Source organism: Onychostoma macrolepis, chromosome 04 (assembly GCF_012432095.1).
Source record: "Onychostoma macrolepis isolate SWU-2019 chromosome 04, ASM1243209v1, whole genome shotgun sequence".
NCBI lineage: Eukaryota > Metazoa > Chordata > Actinopteri > Cypriniformes > Cyprinidae > Onychostoma > Onychostoma macrolepis.
In genome coordinates this window covers 403,795-425,855 of record NC_081158.1, presented here as the reverse complement: position 1 = coordinate 425,855, position 22,061 = coordinate 403,795, and the positions used below count along the sequence as shown (strand labels likewise).

Sequence of the window (22,061 nt, the reverse complement as noted above, 5' to 3'; positions counted from 1 at the left end):
CCGCACAAACACTTGAATATGAATAGTAATAGAGCAAATTTATTTTAGGTTACATTATGGGATCCACATTAAAATAAATCCCGCATTAAAATAAGTCTACATCCGATACAGATGCAGTTATAACTGTAAACTGAAGGCTATTTGACGTTTTAAAATGATCTAACGGCTGATGCCGCTCCAAATTTGTTGATCATTAGTTTTTCTTGATCAAGACTAAACGGATGTATGACTCTCATAAACTATTTTAATAATTATAAAATGCTATAGACTGTGAATAAGATTGCAAAGAATTGGCTAAATGATGTAACTCCACAGCACATCTCTATTGTGCATCCCATTCAGCATCATGCGCGCAGCGCAAATCTTGCACTGATATTCTAACGAATAGGATACACCCCTGCATTTAATGCGGCTGCAATTTTATTTTATTTTTTTACTCAAATTGTATGAAAGTCAGTAAAGAAGGCTCCCTTTAAAAAAACATGTCCCTTTAGGCTCCCTTTAAAATCACTGAAGTTATCAATAAATTAAACTCTGTGAATATGAAATACTTTAACTACAGTGTTTTACTTTTTCACACTTTATATTAGGTGGCCTTAACTACTATGTACTTACGTCAAAGAATAAGTACAATGTACTAATTGTGTTCATATTGTATTGCAAAACACTTTTGCTTCTATTGAGGTGGGATACACGTAAGGTTAGGGACAGGTTTGGTAGTATGGGTAGGTTTAAGGGTGGGTTAAGGTGTAAGGTGTAAGATGGGTCAACATTGTAACTATAAATGTAATTACAGAAATTAATTACAGATGTAATTACGTGCAGATATTTTTAAAATATGTAAGTACAATGTTAAAACATGTATGTACACAATAAGTGCATTGTATCAAATGATTAATATCAATGTAAGTACATAGTAGTTAAGGCCACCTAATATAAAGTGGGACCCCTTTTTCTTTCATTTTCCGCCGACTGCAGCCGTCAAATATAACACAAATTTAACATAAATTTAAAAATGTGCTTTGATGCGTTCGTTTGATAACTTGTGGTTAAAGCGCCACTCAGCGATCAAAAGCTGCAAATGCACTTTGCAGATGTGGCGGTGGTAAAAAAGCACACTTTGGTTGGCCACCTACTGTACATTTACAAGTGAATTTTTATCATGCTTGGATTGTTTTGGTATGCAGCAATTTAACACACTGCCTACTCATTCCAAGGGGCATACTCTTGATCTTGTTTGCTGTTCTGGTATAATGCCTTATAATTGTACTGTTTCTGACCTGTCCATATCAGACCACCTGCTGGTGACATTTTTAAGGTAAACCCGTGTCGCCTGATCACATTTCGGAATATTAAGAACATTGATGTGCCTACTCTTGCTGATGAACTTGCCATCTTTTCCAGCAAATCTGATTTCTCTACTGTTGATGAACCGGTTTCATATTATAATGATGGCCTTACATGATTTTAGATGATTTTGCACCTGTGAAAACTCAAACTGTTTCATTTGTACATTCAGCTCATTGGTTAACACCTGAACTGAGTGAACTTAAAACTAAAGTCCGTAGGTTAGAGCGTTTGTCTATCACATAGGTCACTAACCGCGGTCCGGGTCCGGATCCAGAAACAGTCCCATCTGGACCCCGACCTACATATCTAGCTTCTATTTCAACTGGCGCAGCTTTTGTAGTCTTTACGGTAGTGGACTCCGGTCCGAATCCGTGAAGGCTTTTGACATAATGAAATAAATACCAAATGCTAATTTCTAGTAAATCAAATTTATATCTAGCAGATCAAAGTCATCTGCTTCGCTGCTTTGTGGAGTCTGTGTCTTGGGCTTCGTGTACTGCCATTCCCAAAGCGCCACCTGCTGAAAGAGAATGATTTTCCATTTTCAATCAGCCCGTACGTCTGCTGTTGTCAAAGGCCAATGTGAAAATCAACCCATGTTTTTAAGCAGCAAACACGCAGAGTTGTAAATGTGAACTGGTGGATCAACAAGAAGATAATGTGTTATAAAATGTAAACAAATAAGGCAGTAAAATATATTTATATGTTATTTAATTAATATAATACTTGCTTGTTTTTGTGAAAACCTGCATCTGAAATGTAAATCATGCTTTTTACAGTCATTTAATTTTTAATTTATTTTAATTTTTTTGTGCAGGTCTTAAAAAAAAAAGGTCTTTAAAAGTCTTGAATTTAAGCTTAAATATCCTGCAGATACCCTGGCCTGGCAAAAACATTTACATTTACATTTACGCATTTAGCAGACACTTTTATCCAAAGCGACTTACATTGCATTCAAGTTACAGTTTTTACATTTTATCAGCTCTTGCTTTCCCTGGGAAATTGTTTTTTATATATAATTGTTCGGACCTCGGCTGATGGGGAGGGTTCATTACTGGACCTCTAGCCGTTTTAGTTGAAGACCCCTGGTCTATCAGGTCAGGCCTTACTGTTCATAAAGAAATATATTCTTAGTTCGAGTCAGCAATGGGAACTCCAGGTTTCTTTTCTCTATGGTAAACAATATTTTGCATCCTCCTGATTCTTGGCCGTCTGATATGTATTCCACTGACATATGTGATCGTTTTGTGACTTTTTTGAGTCTAAGGTTAAAAATGTTCATCAGCAATTACTTATTAGTGATTTTCACCATGACTCCTGTCAATCTATTTCTCACGCACATCCTCACTCCGTTTTCTCTACCTTTGCACTACCAACTACTTCAGAGATAGTGTGTCATCTAAATCTTCGACTTGTCAGCTAGACCCTCTACTAGCGCTGGGCGATATATTGAAAGTGATGTTCATGCGCATCTAGTCAGTAAAGCCGGTTCCGTGATTAGCGGTAAATCTCCATCACCTTTTTTCAAATAGAGCGCCATTTAATACACAGAGCCATAGCTCACTGACAAGCTACACAATATCACGTTCATTATCGAAGGCGAATCATCTGTGATAATGAACGTGTAGCTTGTGTATTGTGTACCCTTACCCTACAGTCATGGTTAACTACAGTTTTACTATAGTAAAACTGTAGTTAACCATGACTGTAGTAACCGTGTTTTTTTGGTGCAAACCATGGTTTTAAAAACCATGGTTCTGATACCATGGTTTTACTACAGTTATATTGTAGTAATACTATAGTACAACTGTAGTAAACCATGACTGTAGTAACCAGTAGTTGTAATACCATAGTTTAACCATGGTTTTACTAAAGTACCTCAAATTACATTTAAGCCTAGTTATTCAACAAACATCTACAAAATAAAAACAGAATGACAAGTTACTATTCTATGATACAGGCTTTATTATAGCATAATCTGAAAGAAAATATTGTTGTTACATGACAAAATGATTCAGAACTATGAACTATAACTTTATTTAAAAAATAGTGATAAAGCACTGCAGTGGTAGAGATGGTTTTCTGCTAATTTACAAAATAAAAATAGCAAATTGTTTCACTGTAATAATGCATTATCTCTATAGAAATTAATTACATGTTGTACAAATAAACATGACTTAGTGTTCACACACAACATTATACCGCCGACCTCTTTAACAATATCTTATGTAGGGTTGCATGCAACTAACAATTTTTTTTGATAATCAATTTATCTGTAGATTTCCTTTTATTAATATTAGTAATTGGATGACCAAAAATTTGTTTTTAAATATATACATTATTTTTTTATTAAGATAATTTTAATCCATTATTTTAAAGAATGTCATTTCACATCCTGCCTATGAAAACAAATATAATGAATGTATCTATGTAGGCTCTGCTGTACATTATAAGCATTAAAGTGTTAAAATACAAACATTATTTTCTAAACCTAAAAACAACAGATTGCTTGTTATTTTGAAACAGAATTTAAAACAATTTAAACAAAAAAACACAATGTTAACTTGTAAGAGGTACGAGGAACAAACACAATCATTCATCTGAACAGAGTAATTATATTATATTACATTAATGGACAATTCCAACAATAGTGCCTTTACTGTTACTGCTCTCATAAATATGATTACTTGTGTTACATGTAGGGTTTTTATGAAGGTAAATTTGGTGCAAAACAACTGAGCGTCTGTGACAGCAGAATTTGTAGTTGTAGAGAAGAGTCGCACATGTGTATCAGTAAATTTGAAGCCACTGACAAAAGTTGCAAACGTGTAGATTTTTTTCTCTCTCCCACAAACACAACACAACTGTTACACCTTCTCGAATCCTTCGTTGCAGATACACAAATCCTATTCTACGAATCACAAATCAAGAAACTCGTACACTCACATGTTTTGCTACTATTGCTGCAGCGAATATGGTGCAAAACACACTCACACACCTGCATCAAAAATGTGAAGTCGTGGATGAATTTTGTACATCCGCAAATCAGTATTTGAATTCTTGCACTGAGATTTGCACACTTGTAGAATATTTTCTTACATATATATTTTTTTGTCTTGGATGCTTTTTCGAGCATAAACACAAGTGCATAACGACAACGGCTTGAATCTGCTGCTACGAGTCTCAGATGCTGTTTTTCAATTGCAAGTGACAAGTTTCGCGCACTCTCCCTTTTGCACCACATATCTGTGTGACGAATGGGGCAAAAGTGATTTGTGCATCTGTAGAGGCAGCGGCGGCCACTCTGCAGAGATCAGAGAATTTCGGCCAATCAGAAGAGCTAGTTTGGGCGCCTATCAGATGGCGCCGAAACACGCCCCCTAGTTAAGCCACAACCCCAAAAAATCGCGAGCTGCCAGCATCTTCACGGCGGCAACGGAAAGTATCAAAAAAGGTATGTTTTTTTCTTTCTGAAATCATTTGTTTATAGCTTAAATATAGCTACATTGGTAAACAGTGTTTCTTAGTTAGGTTAGCAAGTCTTATTTCACCAAAGGTAAGCTAACGTTAGCCTACCTGCACTGTTTGCTATTCAGTCGTCTCTATTAAATTACAGTCTAATATAACGATTTATTCCTTGTATTTTGTTCTGCTTTGCCTTACAGAAAAATGACAGATCAGGGTGCATCTTCGCAGGTGAGTAAAACCAATAACGGAACCATGTTTTTTTTTCTTTTTTTCCCCGGTGAATAGTCATTTTTATTGCAATACTATAGTAAACTAAAGGTAATTTACAGCAGGCAATCTATAGTAGGTAATTTGCCTAGTAATTATTACTCACAGAGTGTTGGGTAGGATTACTACTGTCTAAATCCCATATTAACATCGACTAGTTTAACAGTACAAGGATTGACACAAATCTGCACTTTTAACTGTTTCAAATAAACAATAATTGCATAAATTATTACTGAACTGACTAAAGTGTGCGAAAGGACAAGGTTACATTACAAAAACCATGTATCGTAACATTAGATGTTCTTTTTTTATCTTAAATATCTACTGTTGTTTTATATCCACCTTATTTATCAACGCATAAGTAAGCAGTTTCGGTCACACTTTATATTAGGCCTTAACTACTATGTACTTACATCAAAAAATAAGTACAATGTACTTATTGTGTTCATATTGTATTGCAAAACACTATTGCTCCTATTGAGGTTGGATACAGGTAGGTTAGCGTAGGAATAGCAATTTATATCACTTGGAAACATCTCCTTTCAGCCACCTTAGTTTACTTTGTTAGTTTTGCTCAATTCCTGGATGTCTATAGGATTAAGATTGTTATTTGATCTCATAGACACTCAGCAATTGAAATTACATGGTTTAGGACTCAGAGATATATTCAGAGATATTTGAGAGTGTTTTATTTGTAAATAAGCTGTGTCAAAATTTACACTTTCATTTTCTAAATACGTCTAATTTAATTGTAACCCTGATTTCTCTCAAAATGAACGGAACACAAACATTGAGTCAGCAGTTCGAGTGCTTATGAACTGCATAAGAAATGAAAGGGAAAGACCTCACACACCTCAACACAGCTCTGCTCAGCCTACTGTTACAGGGCCTACCAACAACAGACCTGTGAGACCAGCCACAGTGCAGCAGGAGATGCAAAGGTAAGTGATTGTTACAGTAGGACTGCTTGATTTTTGCAAAAATTATAACAACAACTATTGTAGTTTAAATGTAGGTCACGGTTCTTTAATAAAATTACTCATTGACTTCATAAACATTCCAGTATCGGCTCATAAAAAAATAATAATAGAATGTGCTATGTTGAATTATCTTTATTTAAAATAATAAAAATACTCAATAACAGGTTTTCCATAACAGGTCAACATTGTTTTATAATCATTAAAAAATTGGCCCTTTGATATTTAGATTTTCACTAATAAATAACTGTCTATGCTTCATTCAAGATGCTTCCCATCAATGTATTCTAGAGGCAAAAGGAAAAGGAAGTCAGCAGATATTCCACGTGTATCGGTGATTAAGTTTATGGAAATGCACTTCTGTCTGCAACTTGAAAATACTGACAAAACCCCTAATCTCCTGCTGCACTGTGGCTGGTCTCACAGGTCTGTTGTTGGTAGGCCCTGTAACAGTAGGCTGAGCAGAGCTGTGTTGAGGTGTGTGAGGTCTTTCCCTTTCATTTCTTATGCAGTTCATAAGCACTCGAACTGCTGACTCAATGTTTGTGTTCCGTTCATTTTGAGAGAAATCAGGGTTACAATTAAATTAGACGTATTTAGAAAATGAAAGTGTGTAAATTTTGACACAGCTTATTTACAAATAAAACACTCTCAAATATCTCTGAATATATCTCTGAGTCCTAAACCATGTAATTTCAATTGCTGAGTGTCTATGAGATCAAATAACAATCTTAATCCTATAGACATCCAGGAATTGAGCAAAACTAACAAAGTAAACTAAGGTGGCTGAAAGGAGATGTTTCCAAGTGATATAAATTGCTATTCCTACGCTAACCTACCTGTATCCAACCTCAATAGGAGCAATAGTGTTTTGCAATACAATATGAACACAATAAGTACATTGTACTTATTTTTTGATGTAAGTACATAGTAGTTAAGGCCACCTAATATAAAGTGTGACCGAAACTGCTTACTTATGCGTTGATAAATAAGGTGGATATAAAACAACAGTAGATATTTAAGATAAAAAAAGAACATCTAATGTTACGATACATGGTTTTTGTAATGTAACCTTGTCCTTTCGCACACTTTAGTCAGTTCAGTAATAATTTATGCAATTATTGTTTATTTGAAACAGTTAAAAGTGCAGATTTGTGTCAATCCTTGTACTGTTAAACTAGTCGATGTTAATATGGGATTTAGACAGTAGTAATCCTACCCACCACTCTGTGAGTAATAATTACTAGGCAAATTACCTACTATAGATTGCCTGCTGTAAATTACCTTTAGTTTACTATAGTATTGCAATAAAATGACTATTCACCGGGAAAAAAGAAAAAACATGGTACCGTTATTGGTTTTACTCACCTGCGAAGATGCACCCTGATCTGTCATTTTCTGTAAGGCAAAGCAGAACAAAATACAAGGAATAAATCGTTATATTAGACTGTAATTTAATAGAGACGACTGAATAGCAAACAGTGCAGGTAGGCTAACGTTAGCTTACCTTTGGTGAAATAAGACTTGCTAACCTAACTAAGAAACACTGTTTACCAATGTAGCTATATTTAAGCTATAAACAAATGATTTCAGAAAGAAAAACATACCTTTTGATACTTTCCGTTGCCGCCGTGAAGATGCTGGCAGCTCGCGATTTTTGGGGTTGTGGCTTAACTAGGGGCGTGTTTCGCGCCATCTGATAGGCGCCCAAACTAGCTCTTCTGATTGGCCGAAATTCTCTGATCTCTGCAGAGTGGCCGCTGCCTCTACAGATGCACAAATCACTTTTGCCCCATTCGTCACACAGATATGTGGTGCAAAAGGGAGAGTGCGAAACTTGTCACTTGCAATTGAAAAACAGCATCTGAGACTCGTAGCAGCAGATTCAAGCCGTTGTCGTTATGCACTTGTGTTTATGCTCGAAAAAGCATCCAAGACAAAAAAATATATATGTAAGAAAATATTCTACAAGTGTGCAAATCTCAGTGCAAGAATTCAAATACTGATTCGCGGATGTACAAAATTCGTCCGCGACTTCACATTTTTGATGCAGGTGTGTGAGTGTGTTTTGCACCATATTCACTGCAGCAATAGTAGCAAAACATGTGAGTGTACGAGTTTCTTGATTTGTGATTCGTAGAATAGGATTTGTGTATCTGCAACGAAGGATTCGAGAAGGTGTAACAGTTGTGTTGTGTTTGTGGGAGAGAGAAAAAAATCTACACGTTTGCAACTTTTGTCTGTGGCCTCAAATTTACTGATACACATGTGCGACTCTTCTCTACAACTACAAATTCTGCTGTCACAGACGCTCAGTTGTTTTGCACCAAATTTACCTTCATAGGTTTTAAACCTACTGTAGTGTGTTAGACTCACGTCACCTAAGACATTGTGATTTTGGGTCACACGTCACTCAAGGTGCGGTTATGAGTATATCAGATGACCAGTTCCCACCTCACTTAGTTTAGTGCACCAGTCAAAGACTGGTAATTTGGCAATGTGGGCGTGTTTCCCACAAGCTGTTCAATAATTTGAATTGCACACATTGGAGGGAGCTGATCAGCTGATTTATTTGAAAGATTGGTGATTTAGCTAGCTAGTAGAGCCTTGGATCATCAACACAAAGAAGACACAATTGTAATAAGATAAATGAAATTTATTAACAATAGATATGCAAGAGTAAATACAACAACTAGTGTTGATACCAATATGTGAATATGCACTGCTAAATAGAGAATAATAGACAAATTAATATGAAGGAAGATACTGAGTAAATTGCATAAACAAATAAATGGAATGAACACAGAACGGCTGAATGCAATGCTGTTGAGCTGAATGTAGCAATGGAAGAGATTTCTATGGAAATGTTGCTTATGGGAACCACTTAATGGCTCTGGTGGAATTAATGATAAATAACTGCTTATTTATCTCTGAACAAATAATATAGCTATTATTCGTAATGCTGACCACAAGTAAATGTTATCTAAACAGGTTAGAGAAACATAGGCTGCAGGTATAAACTAAGCCAAGGTCTTTAGGAAAGAGGTTTGGTAAGTTTATAATTACGTTCCACAGGCGGGTGATCAGTCCGGCGGTAGAGACGTCTTCCACTGGTGATGCAGACTGCGTGCAGTGGGGAGGGCACAGAGTTACGTTCCGGTAGCTGTCAATGCGCTGACCTGGAGGATGCTGAACTGCTGTTGTGCCACAAAGGGTCCTTAGAGCATGGACCGGGCAGCTGGGTCAGATGGGTCTTCACGGGGTCCTTGCAGCCTGGCTGCGTCGTTGAGGAGCCGTGGGTTTCAGGCAGTGTCTGTCACTGCGGAGGTCCTGTGCGGACTGGGTTGTGCTGCTTTCGGAGCGGCAAGAGTCAGACGGGGTCCGTCACTGCTGGGTCCTTTGCAACTGAAGGGTAGCCAGATCCGATAAGGAAGGTTTGCTCAGGGGCTGAGTTAGCTGACCTTAGCTGTCTTGAAATCTCTTTCATCGTCAGGCCAGAGACTCAGAACGTCGTATCTGCTACTGTCTCTCTGGATGTATCAGAGACTCAGAACTTTGGTTTTTCCATTAGTGTCTCTCTAGATGAAAGACTCAGAAACGGGGAGTGTTCCTGTTGCTGCCTTCCCGGTAACAGGACTCAGACTCAGAACAAGGAGTGTCTTTTGGGAAGGTACCTTTATCTCTTTTTGATGAGGAGGAGATTGGAATCTGGCGCCTCTCCGTTCCAGGAATGTGATTGGCCACTTGTGTCCAAGGTGGCCATGATGTTGCCCGCCCTAGTGTGGAACTCATTTGCATACAGTGGAGTACAAAGTTAAAAACTGTCTTTAACATTTCACCCATACTAATATTTCTTTATATTTCTTTAGAAGCGCTCCGCTTGCTCAAAACCAAAACTGCTTTTTATTCTTTATTTATTTTATAAAAGCACTTTTTGTTGATATTGTGAGTGCACACAAATAAAAGTAGACCCTTTACAGTTCTGAACAACGTAGCCTTTTACTCTTACCTTTATGAGCAAAAATGACAGCGTATTTTGAAATGTTTCCAATGCAAGTGATCGTACTGAAATTATAGATTTCACTTTAGAGAAGTCGTGATGATTTGAGAAAGCTAAATTGATCAAACTATGATCAACTCGCTGTCTGTCGCTGGCCGCTTGGTCGTTACTTTAAAAAACAAAAACTTACATTTAACAAATAAAAAAATGCTCCAAACGTTTTTCTAAATTAACTTAATAAAATAACGAAACAAAATACAATCATGTAGGGTTTATACATAGATATAATTTAATTTAGCTCAAAGGGAATCATTTATGATTTTATAGGGAATTTGAACAGAATCACTTTTTTGCGGCTGATCACTGAGTCGGCAGCGATTCACTGAACGAGCCATATAGCATTACTCCTGCACTGGATATTAAAATCCAAAATATAGTGAAAAAACTATTAATAAGCACAGTAACAAGATCGGCAGATTAAAACATTAACTTGTAAGCACAAAACACAAGATACTTCTCTTTTCAATATAAATAAGATTTTATTTATATAAACCTAAGACATAAACTAATCTAACACATGGACACACGCATTCACACATTGCAGAAAGAGAGAAAGGATGAGTTTAGAGAATGAGAATGTGAAATCCCAAGTTTATAGCAATATGTGCTATTGCATCGTCCTGAACAACCATCAATCACTTAATTAACCCTCGCATTGAGTTTCTCAATGAGGCTAAAATTTATATTAAATGCACCAGCTCAGTTAGACCTGAAGGTTACTTGCTTGCTTTGCCTTTGTGTTACAGGGATTCCCTTTTGTTGTCGTTGTCGTTGCAGGAAAAGGGGTTTCCCAAGTTGCTGATTGGCTGGAAGTTCAGTACTTTATGAAATTATGTCTTGGGCGTTGGCTGAGGATGCAGAGTTGGTCTGGTTGAAGTTTTGAGGCGGTCACAGGCTCGAGTTGAACTCGGAGACAAGGCGTGGCGGCAAAACTTAAACTGAGAACACCAAACTCACAACGGAAAATAAACTAAAATAAAAGAAAGAAAGGGTGTAACGAGACTAGGTGGTTTTTCTTCTCATCATGGTGTTAAGTAGCAACTGGCCTGTAGGCCAGAGCACGCTCAAAGAGCGCTAAAAAGCAGCGTCAAAACGCGGTGGCGAGAAGAAGAGAAAAGGGCAAGAAGGGAAGATTTGATGGTGTCCTGAGTTTTTAAACTCGGCTTTTGGACACATCCCATCTGGTGTCTTGACCAATTAGATAGGCTATTATCTTAGCTAGGGTTGTTCCTTCCATCATAAATCAGCATGTTATCAGTCACATGGTCCGAATTTTACACACTCTTGCAAAGTATAATTTTGGACATGATTTCTATAACCAGAATATGATACATTTGACACAGAATTAATTGAAAGAAACGTTTCAAGCTAGAAATGTCAAACTCATACATACCAAACACGAATAACCCTTAAAATTGTTCAATAGTTATTAAAAAGACATGCATAATATGTGCTTAAAACATGATAGTCTAATGTGTGGATTACATACATAATATAGTGTTATGCCTAGTAATGTCTTTTTAGGATGATTTTATGTGCATATGAAAAAGAAAGTCTCTGTGTAGTTCTGTGTAGGACATAGGGATATGTTTGGTGAAGACCAGAGAGAGGTTAAAAGGTCTCCTAAAGAATTTCAGTCTCAGTCTTTGTCTTGTGGGGAAAAAGTCAATCTAAAGAAGCTCGTGATTTCCAGTGTGGAACGCATGTTGATGGCCATCTCTTTGACCATCAGTCTTGATTACTTATCCCAAATTTGGCGATCTCCTTCCTGCATTGTACTTATCAATAAGTATTCTTTTGTCTTAATGTTGCGAGCTGTTCTGTGAAAGAGGCTTGTTGGTAAGGCTTGCTCCAGACTCATGGCTAGGAATCTGATTTATGACGTCCTGTTTTCTTAGGGCCTCTTCTGGAATTCCGGCTCTTCATGTTTCGATGTTCTGATCGAATCTTAGTTTTGTCTGACTCGTTCTGATCCTACAATCACTTTGCCATTTCATACAAAACTGAACTATTTTAATAGCTGAAACAGTAGTAGATAAGCTGTTTTGGGAGAAGGGGAAAAAAAGACGGGCTTGGGTCGGACTCGGGCCGGGAATTCTGATGAGCTGTCGGATACGGGCCGGGCTAAGGCCTAAATTTTAGGCCCATGCAGGGCTCTAGTGTGCAGTCCATAGGGTGCATCAAGGTTGCATTAACAACCTTGATTTACAATATCAATAAAGGTAAAAAAGGTTCTTTCATTGGAAAAGTTTTACACATACTACAAAATACGTTCACAAGAAATGAGGATTACTTTTAAGAATGTTTAAAATGATATCAACTCACATGAGAAGATTTCAGTCATTTCAAGCCTAAAGCAAGCTGATTTATTCTACATCGAGTCACCTCATGGGGGCCAATGAGGGCCAGATGAATCCTCCACACTTTTACTTGGTGAAGGAAATGCCCCTCTTTTCAAAAACTTTTCATACATGGCTGTAGTTGTCAGTATGAAGTCTATCATATTGTCACGAATCCAGTCTGCACTTCCATTCACCCTCCACCAGAGGTCACTCGCTCACCACATGGACTTCACATCATACATACACTGGACTTCATTTCCCATCATCCAACACTGATCAGCTGTCACCAATCACTCATTGCATCAATCACACGCACACCTGATCCCACGCACACACTAATCACACACACTATTTCAACCCTGGACATTCTCTCCCACGTTGCCGAGTATTGTATGCGTTTACCGCTCCCCTAGCCGTAGCTACTCTACAGAGCCCTTGTCAGCATCATAAATCTTGGATTATCTGTTCACCTGTGTTTGTTTCTAACCCGTGTTTCCTGGATTAACCCTTTCTGTGCCATTCCGTGTTTCTTTTCAGTTCCTGTATTGTTCTGCGTTTTTCACTCCCCTAGTGTTAGCTGCGATACGGAACGTTTGTTATTTTCTAGTCTGTGTTCCCTGTATTTACCCCTGTCTATCTGTTCGGACACTGTTTGCACCCCCATTGGATTCTAGCCTGTGTTCCCTGGATTATCTCTCTGCCTAGCCCCTTTGGATACTGTTCGCTGTCGACCGACCTTCGCTTGCCCTAGGATTACTCTTTGTCTTGTCCCTGCCATACCTGTTTGCCATTGCTCGACCCTGCCTGTATTATGACCATGCCTGTAAATAAAAGCTTGCAATTGGATCCGCACGTCTCACGTCTTGTCAGCCCTGTTACACATATAGTCCAGTAGGTTACAGTCCACCTTTGGTTTGGTTGTCTTGATCCTCACCCCATATGGTCTCAGGACCTAAAAATGAGAAGTACGTATATATATATATATATATATATATATATACACACAATATTAATAAACAGCTTGCTGGAATACTCAGTTGTTATTGGTCAGTTGCACACTCATCTACACTCTTAAAAAAAGGTGCCAGAAAGAACCAAAAAGGGGGTTTCGCGGCGATGTCACAGAGGAACCTTTTTTGGCAGGTTAATCCAGTTAATCCCTTTTTCATCCAGTGGAAACTGCCACTGGTTCAAAGAGTTCCCGCTTTCACAGTCCTTCTGATGAATGGTTGAGGCTGGGTACATAATATCCTGTTAAAAAAAAAAAAATCATTAGTTTCATTAGTTTCTTAATTTTAATAGGTTTAGCACAGGTATAATGATGCAAAATGACAAACAACAATAATGGAAAGGTATTTTTAAGCTGAACAGCAGTCAGAATAGACACAAAATCAAAGTATTTTGGAAGTTCATGCATCCATCTATTCACTCTCCAAACCACTTATCCTCTCTAGGGTCTTGGGGGGGTGAAGCCTATCCCAGCATCTTGGACCACAAATCCATCCAATTAATGGTATTTAAGCAATATAGTAACAATTATACAGTAACTGTCAAGATTTTGGAAACATTACAGTGTTTTTGGGGGAAAAAAATATCTTCTGCTCACCAAGTCTGCATTTATTTGATCAAGAATACAGAGAAAATAGTAATATTGCAAAATATAATTACACGTTAAAAAGAACTGTCGTCTATTTTAATATATTGTAAATTGTAATTTATTCCTGTGATCAAAGCTGAATTTTCAGCATCATTACTCCAGTCTTCAGGGTCACATGGTCCATCAGAAATCATTCTAATATGCTGATTTGCTGCTCAAGAACATTTCTTATTATTAAAACAGTTGAAAACAGTTTTTGCTTCTTAACATTTTTGTGGAAACGGTGATACCTTTTTCAGGATTCTTTGATGAATAGGAAGTACAATTAACAACATTTATTAAATGTATTAAACAATTTAGTAAATAGAAATCTTTTCCAACATTATAAATGTCTTCACTGTTACTTCTGATAAATGTAATACACCCTTGATTAATAAAAGTATTAATTTCTTTCTTTTATTACCACAAATGTTTGAATGGTATTGTTTCCATAAAAATGTTAAGCAGCAAAAACACAGGGGTGCAAACTTGTCACCTTTCGGCGAAATTCACCGTTTTCACGTTGAAATAGGTCATTCACGTGAATCGTGTAGATCTGTAAAAACTAAAATTGGGGTGGGGTTGTATCTGCGAGTCATCTGTGTCGCAGATGACACATAAGTTCGCTTGTGTTCCAGTGTAAATGGTGATTACCGCGTGAGACTGCGTGTTTTTGTTTTTTTGTTTTTTTTTTGCGTGAGGCTGCTGTTGCAATAGCTATGAATATTGTAAGTTACTTTATCGCTACTTTAGTTCGCTGCCCTTTGCAAACTGCTCCTCAGTCTCGACCTTAACATTTGTCTCACATATCAGTAAGATATTACTCTGACATGAAGTCAATTTGAGAACTGTTCGACCTACAAGTAAAGCATGCATGTTGTCACCTTTTTCACCCCTGACGAGTTTGCACCCCTGCAACAATCAGAAATGTTTCTTAAGCAGCAAATCAGTATCTTGTAATGATTTCTGAAGATCATGTGACACTGAAGACTGGAGTAATGATGCTGAAAATTCAGCTTTGATCACAGCAAAAAAAATTACATTTTAAAATATATTCACATAAAAAAAGTGGTATTTTAAATGACAATATTTTACAATATTTCTGTTCTTACTGTATTTTTAATCAAGTAAATGCAGTAGTGGTGAGCAGAAGACCTACTTAAAAAACACATTCAAAATACATTTAAAAAAATCATACCAACCTCTAACTTTTGAAAAGTATTGTCCTGTATGTTTGAGGTTTTACTTACTAGTCACATGGTTCATAGCGACTGAGAGATGTTGTCCGACAGGAGACTCTGCGCTCCTCTGCTGCACGGCCATCATAATCTAGAAACATAATATGCAATTTATTACAGAGCCAACGATATTTAGCTTTATTTAAAGGAAGCAAGTTAGAGCAGAAGTGAAACGCAGAAAACAGTACATACACACACACACACACATACACAAACAATTTCTTAAAATAAAATGATTAACGTTCATGTATTTAGGTTTGTGTCACTACCTGTCAAAACCTTCCTTTAATGAACTGTAATATAACAGATGCATGGTGATATAAGAAAATATGTTGTGAAAAATGCATATGAATGCATATTTCTTCTATGCTCACCTGTGTTTTCTGCATTTCTGTCAGCAGCTCCCTTCTGAAATTTTGAAATCTTGGAGATTCTCTTCCTTTGTAGAAAGATTATGTCATCACTCCTGAAACCACAGAACAATTTTTTTTATTTAGCAATATTTGTTTACCATGAAAGATCAAAGCACATTTGAACTAATGTTAGATTCGGTTAATTCGTGCTTCTGTAAGTGATGTCACCCATTAACAGTACAGCGCATATTTTAGGTTAAATAAGTTAGACAACTACCTAACATACCTCGTCTGAAAACAGATGCTAGCGGACTTTTTCGAAGACTGTAAAACATTTCTGTGAAGTAAATATTCAACAGAAACATGTCAGTTGCATGAAAGAAAGTGTCTGGAACAGTTGTATGTAATATTTGTGTGATTTTAAGGACTAAACTTACCTGAAAGCAGTGAAAACAGCAGCGAGAGACGGAGATTTACTGTTTGTCAGTTACAGTGTTGCGCACCGTTTCCATGGCAACTCCCTCCGCTGCAGCATTTGAATGAGACTCAAGGATTCAGCGCGCGCCCATTTAAACACGTCACAGTCATGCAGCATGATGCAAGATTTGTATCACTCAGCCTTTTTATTTCATTTTAAAACATGATTTTTATACTAAACTTTGCTTTTGAGTCATGCAAAACAGCATTAAAATGGGAGTAAAAAGTATAACTGATCAACTGGTCTTTTTTTAATTAAAAAAACACCACAACACTATTTATAACTAAAAATTAATACTTTATTGAGCTTTAATTGAACACAAATAAAAGAAAATTAGTCTGGAATGAGTTCTAGACCAGGCAGCTAGGAACATTTAGCTCACTTGATCTCACTTTCCAGAAAAAAAAAATATTTACAAAATGTTGATTGTGAAGAACCATTAAATAGTCTAAAGAACCTTTTGTGCAATGGATGGGTTCTTTTGGATATTAAAGGTTCTTCATGGAACCATACACCCTGCCAAAAACAATTTTTTAAGAGTGTATTTTTTGTAATAACTGACAACACATTTGCCAAATTTGATTGTTTCATTTTCAGAAATCATGAGATTAATTATGATTATTTTATTGAGCCCTATTTTTTTAAGAGTAAGAAATAACTAAATCTGTAGTTAATACTGTTGAAAAACCATGGGTTATTTTGTAATGGTTCTACTGCAAATGCTGTGGTAAACTACGACGGTGTTTTAGTGCCACCTTAATAAATAAAAAAAATCTAAGATTACGAGATTAAAGTCATAATATTTCGAGAATAAAGTCGAAATTACAAGAATAAAGTCGAAATATTACGAGAATAAAGTCGAAATACTACGAGAATAAAGTCGAAATACTACGAGAATAAAGTCGAAATATTACGAGAATAAAGTCGAAATGTTTCGAGAATTTAAATCGTAGAAATGAAAGTTATAATATTTTGAGAGTATAGAATATATTGCGCATGCAAATAGCCCGCATTGAGAGCACCGGGAGAAGTTGCCAGGCCTCCGGAATTGATCTGAATATTGTTGCGTCCGAGCAGCCGCATCATGTTACTGGGATGTCAATTTTAAGGACTCGCGGAAACTGCTGAATATCAAGAATATGATATTTATTAACAGACTGAACAGGAACAACTGTTTATCTTAACATCAGCTCACACACTCAATCGATATTCCTTTGGGGGGCGCTGTAGCTATCTTATTTAATCCTTTTTTAATACACTACAAATATATGTGGGATTATTAGCAGAAATCATACCATGTGTCATACTCGCGGGGACAGTGTGCTTGGAAATAATATTTCATGTCTTTCATTGCATTCGTTATTTGTAGTGCGCCAGCCACCCAATAGCAATTAAGCTTTGTGCTTTTAGTGCTTTTAATATTTAAACAAAGTCTCAGCTTTCAAAATCAGTTTTATAACGAAACACAAATTATGTGTCTTACAATAATGTGATTTTCAAGCTCTTTAATGTGGTGTGACAGATCGCTGTATTTATGTGAATCAACTCATTAAATTATTGTGAAAATTCCACCACCTGCTCCGCAAAAACATCCCAAACTTTCATTCCTCACATAGCCTGTTTAATTAAACAGCAATAAAACGTTCTAAAGGTTGAAGTGGACTCAAATTTATTAACATACGTTATATTGTTGTCTTTTCTGCTGTAAACGTTAAGTGATTATTCACAAACTGTTTTATTCATGGTATACTGTAAATGAGGACATACTATTTAACGTCTTCCATTCATTATTTGTAGCGCGCCAGTCAACCAGTAATCACAACAATTTTGTGCTTTGTTGCTTTTACACACAGCTCAGCTTTCAAATTCTGCCAGTTTTATAACGAAATACAAATTATAAATGTGTTTTTGCTCTTTATTTCAAGCTTATAGCAAGATATAAATTGAAGGAACATCATAAGCCTTAAAAAAAAAAAAAAAACAGTTTAGCCTAATTTATAATGAAAATAATGTCTCGTCGTTCGTTACTGTAATCGGAAAGATGATTGACTCACATGCCGCATTATTGCAATATAGCCTATTGTTTGTATTTCGCTATAAAACTGACAGATTTTGAAAACTGAGATTTGGAATATCTCCGGTGCTCCCAATCATGAGCATGAGCAAAGGCTAGAAGCCTATCTCAAAATATTATAACTATAATCTTTATTCTCAAAACATTTCGACTTTAATCTCGAAACATTTCAACTTTATTGTAGTGTTTCGAGTTTATTCTCGTAGTGTTTCGAGTTTATTCTCGTAATATTTCAAGTTTATTCTCGTAATTTCGACTTTATTCTCGTAATATTTCGACTTTATTCTCGTAATATTTCGACTTTATTCTCGAAACATTTCGACTTTATTCTCGAAACATTTCGACTTTATTCTCGTAGTTTCGACTTTATTCTCGTAATATTTTGACTTTATTCTCGAAATATTACGACTTTAATCTCGTAATCTTAGATTTTTTTTTATTTTTATGTGGCACTAAAACGCCGTTGTAGTGAACTATAGTTCATTTTGCAATTATGGTTTTCTACAAAAACTATAGATAAATCATGGTTACTGCAGTAAAACCATGATTAATTTCGTAGTTACTATGGTTTTACTACTAAAACCATAGTTAAACCATGGTTTATTATGTAGTTACTATGGTTTTACTACAAAAACCATAGTAACTATACTGTGTAACTACATACTTTTACTGTGGTAAAACCATGGTTCATTTTGTAGTTACTATGGTTATTACAAAAAAACCATGGTTAATTTTCATAAGGGTAGTTTGTGTAGCTTGTCAGTGAACTACGGCTCTGTGTATTAAATGGCGCTCTATTTGAAAGCAGGTGATGGAGATTTACCGCTAATCACGGAACCGGCTTTACTGATGAGATGCGCATGAATATCGTGTTCGATATATCGCCCAGCCCTACCCTCTACCAACTCCTTTAGTGAAAGCTTGTAACCAGCCCTGTTGCCATTGATTACTAAAATTGTTCATGCTTCACTTGTTTCTGGTTCTGTACCTCCATCTCTTAATTCTGCTGTTATTGCTCCCATACTTAAGAAACCAGGGGCTGATCCATTTAACTCTGATCATTTTAGTCCGATTTCATATTTACTGTTTATCTCTAAGATCGTGGAAAAGTGTATTGCAGTTCAATTCAAAATCTCTCCAATAATAATTTGTTGAACAATTTCAAATGGGTTTTCATCCCCACCATAGTACCGAGACTGCTCTTGTTAGAATAACCAGTGATCTATTGCTGGCAGTAGACTCTGGGCTATTAAACATACTTTTCCTTCTTGACTTGAGCGCGGCCTTTGATACTCTCTCACATAAGATACTCCTCGACAGGTTAGCTTCTATTGGGATTCTGGAACTCCTCTGTCTTGGTTTAGGTCGTATCTTTCTGGTCGCACTCGCATATATTTTATATATTTTACTCCTCAAATCTAAATGCATTGATGTGCCCACAGATCTCTCATTAATGAAGAGACACAATAAAAACTTATTAATATTCAGCAATAATAAAATGTCACAGATGAGATTTGATATGGAAACATTTTACTGCTGTAGAATCTCTGAGCTTTAGACTATGGCTGCATTTCCTAAAAGCATCATAAGCCTCCATTGGTTTCAATGGGTCTATGATGTACTTAAGCTTACAATGTTTTTGGGAAATGCAGCCCAGATCAGTTTCTGTCAAAGAACTGAAAATAAAGATAAACATGAAAGAAAAAAAAATACAATTTTATTTTAACATGTTTTATCTTGATTGTCTTGTATTCAAAATTACAACTGAAATCATAATTTGATATTGTGTCTGTTGATTGACTTAATGTGAGTCTGTGTGTGTTTTATAGTGTGGATCATGGAGGAGAATCCAGAATTACAGCAGGACTAAAGAAATGTAGGTCTACTAATACACACACTCACAGACACACTACACACACACTATATGCACACACACACACACACTATATGCACACACTCACAAATATACTATAAGCGCACACACTCACTCACAGAAACGCAGCTGTAGTGATAGTTGTTGTTATAAATGTCTCTGTTCTTGTGTTCAGATGCCTGTTTTCTTACACTGGATCCAAACACAGCAAACACTCAGCTCATTCTGTCTGAGGAGAACAGAAAAGTGACACGTGTGGAAGGGAAACAGTCATATCCTGATCATCCAGACAGATTTGATGCATATGCTCAGGTGTTGTGTAGAGACAAAGTGTGTGGACGCTGTTACTGGGAAATTGAGTGGAGTGGAGGCGATTATGCATTTATATCAGTGTCTTATAAGACCATCAGCAGAAAGGGACGGGTATTGAGTGCGTGCTTGGACGTAATGATCAGTCCTGGAGTTTGATCTGCTTTTCTGACAGTTACTCATTCAGACACAACAACATAAAGACTGATCTCCTTGTAAAGCCCATCATCAGTAGAATAGGAGTGTCTGATTATTTCAGTAGAGTAGGAGTGTATGTGGATCACAGTGCAGGAACTCTGTCCTTCTACAGCGTCTCTGACACACTGAGCCTCATCCACTCAGTCCAGACCACATTCACTCAGCCGCTCTATCCTGGGTTTGGGTTTAGTGTTTGGTCTCAATCATCAGTGAAACTGTGTTGATGAATCAGAATAGATTTTCAAACCTGTACTGGAGGCCCCCCTGCCCTGCACATTTTGTATGTCTCCCTCATGTAACACGCCTGATTCAACTCATCAACTCATTAGTAGAGACCGCGAGACCTGAACTGGGTGTGTCTGATAAGGGATACATACAAAATGTGCAAGGCAGGGGGGCCTTACACATTTGAAAACCCCTGGAGGTCGCCGTGATTTTGCCAAGTAAGACATGTTCCTGGATCAACATCTTTTGTTGATCCTGGATCAACATTATTGTCCAAAAATATAGACTTAACCCAATCTCTACCCCTAAACCTAACCCTACCCATAATTTATTCCTAAAATCAGTGAGAAATGATAGCTGATTAACAAGGGTGTAGAAGCACCTAACCCGGATCATAAGCCTAAAACTTATATTTCCTGAAAAGTTATCCCTCAATTCTCATTGGTTGATTGGAATGATGTTCAAGGATCAACAAGGATGTTGATCCAGGAACATGTTGTACTTGGTGAAATCACGCTCACCGTAACCTTAAGTAACCCACCTATGTTGCATTGACCCCGTGACCTTTTAATAATTTCCAGATGTGGATACCAGCATATGTGGAATACCGATGTCGGCCTGTGACCTCTGGAAGAGAAATATGATGTTTGTACAATTCTGACCGGTGACAGGTCATAAATGAGCTGTAAAAGATCATTTTTTAAATTTTTATGTTAGTTTTGAACATGGGGTCCCCACATCTACGGGGAAGTATCCGGTTGCATTCCATCACAGGGATGTGATAAAAAGGATGTATTGATGAGCAATATCAAAATAAGTAAACAATTTAAACAGATCATAAGGACATATCACAATATGTGTGTATGCACACACACACACACACACATATTGGTTTTTGTGGTTTAGCAGGACTTTGATGGCTAAACCAGATACAACTGGTTTAAGGGGACACACCTTTCCCAATGCCTTACCGAGATAATAAAACTATCAAAAAAATTATTTTAATTTGCAGATGATGAATCTGGCTTAGAATTTTCTCTACACATGTTAAAACAGATAATATGACAACATGATATTTTGGTGGTGCTCGGGAACAGCTACGCCCCTCCTGAAATGGTCTGCCCATTACATAATTGGGATTTGTAGGGTCCTACCGGTTTATAAGGACACTCATTTTACAATACACAAAACATGTCAGTTCCCTGGATTACAG

The 22,061-nt window shown here is 36.8% G+C and overlaps 1 pseudogene; it reads left to right on the top strand.

The window, feature by feature from the left end:
• LOC131538882 (NACHT, LRR and PYD domains-containing protein 3-like) overlaps positions 1-21,683 on the top strand; it is a 57,732-nt pseudogene extending 36,049 nt beyond the window's left edge.
• The last annotated feature ends 378 nt before the right edge of the window (positions 21,684-22,061 follow it).